This window comes from Balaenoptera physalus (assembly GCF_965194825.1).
Source record: "Balaenoptera physalus genome assembly, chromosome: 4".
Taxonomy (NCBI): Eukaryota; Metazoa; Chordata; class Mammalia; order Artiodactyla; family Balaenopteridae; genus Balaenoptera; species Balaenoptera physalus.
The window spans coordinates 77,817,838-77,822,120 of NC_138891.1; the positions used below are offsets into that span (position 1 = coordinate 77,817,838).

At 40.6% G+C, this 4,283-nt stretch overlaps 1 long non-coding RNA gene across 1 annotated transcript; it reads right to left on the reverse strand.

Annotated features, from left to right (window-relative positions):
- Positions 1-262: 262 nt before the first annotated feature.
- LOC309659641 lies at positions 263-4,283 on the reverse strand. The gene is made up of 2 exons (XR_014262898.1): positions 4,229-4,283; positions 263-3,934 (listed from the first exon to the last, which is right to left on the reverse strand). It is a non-coding gene; the product is annotated as an uncharacterized lncRNA (long non-coding RNA).

The window sequence follows — 4,283 nt, forward strand, 5'->3', positions numbered from 1 at the left end:
CTTCATTGTGGTGCGCGGGCTTCTCATTGTGGCAGCTTCTCTTGTTGCGGAGCACAGGCTCTAGACGCACGGGCTTCAGTAGTTGTGGCACGCAGCCTCAGTAGTTGCGGCTCGCAGGGTCTAGAGCGCAGGCTCAGTAGTTGTGGCGCATGGGCTTAGTTGCTCCACAGCATGTGGGATCTTCCCGGACCAGGGATTGAACCATGTCCCCTGCATTGGCAGGTGGATTCTTAACCACTGCACTACCAGGGAAGCCCTCCTCAAGTTCTTTTTAATGTTTGACTTTCAACAGACTCTTAGGCACAAGCAATATGAAAGCCATATCTTTAATATTGTCACAAGGCTGAAGAAATCCTCTGTAGTGTCTACTTGTTAGAGCAGCTTGCTCATGACATTTGTTTTGTAATAATACTTCATATTCAGAATATTCCCCTGGTCCATAGGTTAGATCAGGGAAGTAACATGGAGGGGGTGATGGAGAGGGCAGGAAGCTGGTAAAAATATCATCAGACAATAACCTCAGAGAGCATTTTATAATTATCTAGTAATAAGATAGCTTTGCTTACCTACAGAGCTCTGTGGTTCTCAAGTAATCTTTCATATAAGGTTCAGAAGGATGTTAGTACTGTTTAAAAAAAAAAAGAAACAGGTCCAAAATGGAGGTACCTGTGCTAAGCCCATGTCACCAGATCAGGACAATACCTAATCTAATCGCAGTTTCAACCTTTTCCAGGAATGTAATCTTAACTGCTCAGCCTGGAATTTCCCTGTCAGCACCAGTGAGGCAATGCACCTAATAGATCCTTTTGTTCCCCAAAGAAAGGTGACATTGCCTGAAATAATTCTTTTTTTTTCTTTATGACTTCCTTGTCCCACCCCCTCTCTGCCTTTAAAATCTTTTCCTTTTCTGTAGCTCTTTGGAGCTCCTTTTTGTTGCTAGATGGGTTGCTGCCTGATTCATGAATCACTGAATAAAGACAATTAGAGTTTTAAAATTTACTCCGTTGAATTTTGTTTTTTAACAAAAATTTGGTGGCAGCAAGGTGAACATCTGACGGTGTTCAGAGATACTGAGAAACACAGGCGTGATACCCTCAAACCTCTTTTTGAGGTCCGTCTTTCTTGACATTTCTGAGAGCCAGGGGTAAGTTCCTCTCGGTTCCAAGCTCCACTGTCTTTGCACTGAGCTCCTGATCTAACTAACTGGTTTTCCTTTGTAGAGCAGGTCAGCTTGAGCTGCTAGACAGTTCTACCTGGAGCTCAGACCCTACCCTTTATTTCGGACCACAGTTCCCAGGTTTTTCAGTAGAAACCCCAGCCCTCAATTCTGACCCAAGATCCACATAAGAACTATTAATGACAGTGCACAGCTCCCCATTTATGCGGCGCTCCTAGTCTGCAGTTCCCATGTGTTGAAATCCGCTGGTTCAGTCCTTTCCCCAGTCCAAGGTTCCAAGGGAGGGATTGGTAGTGGTACCCACAGGTCCTTTTCTTGACCAGGATGTAGTAACATCTCTCGGTTACTGCCAATATATTAAGGGGCACATGTTTGTTTGTCGTTTTATGTAGATAAAGGCTAATTGCTAATGGGAATCTCAGAAGTCAAAGAAGCTGCAAAAATTCATGGGCACAGGTCAAGCATTTAAGAGCTGTTAGAGCACTTGCCACCTTACCCAAAGACTCCTGTGTTAGGATAAGTGGTCATGGAACAGGTTAGATTGACGCTAAGTCACCTGCCAATCTCAAGAAAATGTCCATGCAAGAAGTACACTGTAAAACACAACATAATCCCCAACCCCTCAGCACACCCCTCTTAGGTATTAGTTTGGCTCAAGAGACCCAATGGCTTAGCTTAAATAAATAAATAAATAAATAAATAAATTTAAGAAATGGAATCTTTAAATCCAAAGAGCTAAGTGAGCCACCTTTCAGCACACCTGCTTATTTTATGTCTAAGAGCTGCAGTCCTGGAAGCTATAAATAACTACAGAAAATGGCTAAAATCTTACTAAAGACGACCTAGAATCTTGTGTCCTGAGAACTTGGCTCGGTAACCGTCAGGTTGGGGGCCCCAAAATATGGCTGGCAGAAACGTGGGCTGTGGGACTGGTAGCGCAGTGGATAAGACTCCGTGCTCCCAATGCAGGGGGCCTGGGTTCGATCCCTGGTCAGGGAACTAGATCCCACATGCATGCTGCAACTAAGAATTTGCACGCCACAACTAAGGAACCCACATGCTACAACTAAGACCCAGCGCAACTAAATAAATAAATATTTTTTTAAAAAAAGAAATGTGGGCTGCACCCCATTTGCAGCTAGATATGGCTGACAGAAATGTGGGTTGACCTTCATTTGTGGCTAAGGGTCCTACCAAATTGCTGCCAGCCCTCAGGGGAATTACAACCTAGAACTACAGTGACTATTATGAGGAATGTTCCAAGTAGGTAAGATCATTTAAGAAGTACATTTTAAAGCAAGGGCCTGCAAATCAGACTAACAGAATGGGATACATGTTTTAATTTGTATACAGAAGGCTCCAAAAGGTTTCAAAATTCAAAAATAGCTTCATTGAAAGATTTGTTGCAAAAGGTTAATAAAAAATTAAAGATACAAGAGGTACCTAAAATAAAAGACTCTAAGATTGTTGCAACTCCTACTGCTCCCCTCTATCATCCTTTACTTGTGTATTCGGTCTAGCAATCTCTGTCCGGATTGTCTTTCCTCTCTGAAGAGACTACAAGACCATAAACAAAAGTCAGCCAAGTTAATGATCTTACAGACATCCTCATATCTTCCTTTAAAGGAGGGCCCTTGTATAGGCCTCTCCCAGAGTTCACAAGACTCTGAGGGATTTTGCTGATAAATTACTATGATATTCCCTTTAAACAGCCAAGGGGAAACTAAAATTAAAATTAATGAAAAACCTTTCCTTATAGGAAAGGAGATGTTAAACTTACTTGATAATTTGAATTCAGCTTATTTGTTATGTAAAATTACATGGGAAGCATTGCCAAATAAGATGTAATACTAAGCTTTCTTTATGTTGTACTTGTATAGGTATATGCTATGAGTGTTCCAGACATTGTGTAAAATTCCAAAAGTCTGATATGACCTGGTATGATGTTATCAACATAATTCCAGTTATCATTTTAAAGTGTTGTGTGTCACAGAAACAATAAATTTCCTCATCAATTCCATTATAATTAACTCTCATCAGATCTTTAACAATGGGCATTTTAAAAAAATCTTTTGTCAATTACAGACATTTATTGTTTTACTCTGATGCCTTTACAAAAGCATTCCTACAAAAGTACTTCATCTTCATGGAAATTTAAGGAAAGGACTTTTGACAAGTACAAGTTTATGATAAATTTAAGATCATAAAACAGAGCTGGGTAAAAATTTCCAGAACTAATGGGAAAAATGGATTCAAGCAGAACAAGAATTAATAACATGGACTGAATAAACTGAGGAGGATTATCATAATTTTTAGACTTTTTGTTTGAAACATTGCTGATTCTTTTACATCTTATTTTTCCAGACTTAACAAAACATTTTTCTCTTTTCTCTTAAAGCTTAGCAACAATTTGACAAGATATACCTCTGTGAACAATGATGAAACATTTACTATTTTTCCCTATCTGATCTTGCCAAAATTTGGAAACTCTTACATATTTTTTTCATGGCAACACAGTCATTTGCATAAGTTCAATAAAAATCTATTGTCCTTGTAACAGAACACAATTTGAAACATTGGCTATATTACCAAGGCTTTGACTGGATTGTGATATTTGACAGAGACATGCATAGACTCAGATATGGTCAATTCAGCTTTAAGGAATTAAAGTTGACTTTTTGGAGCCAATAAAGCGTCTTGGAAAACCAACCTGGTACCTAGCTTACAAGGTTCCATCAAAGCCATCTTAAAAATAACCTATATGGGGGCTACCCTGGTGGCGCAGTGGTTGAGAATCTGCCTGCTAATGCAGGGGACACGGGTTCGAGCCCTGCTCTGGGAAGATCCCACATGCCGCGGAGCAACTAGCCCCGTGAGCCACAACTACTGAGCCTGCGCGTCTGGAGCCTGTGCTCCGCAACAAGAGAGGCCGCGATAGTGAGAGGCCCGCGCACCGCGATGAAGAGTGGCCCCCGCTTGCCACAACTAGAGAAAACCCTCGCACAGAAACGAAGACCCAACACAGCCAAAAATAAAATAAAATAAAATAACCTATGAGGTCAATCAATATTCTTGCTGTATTTATGTAAATAATCAAGCCAAATTT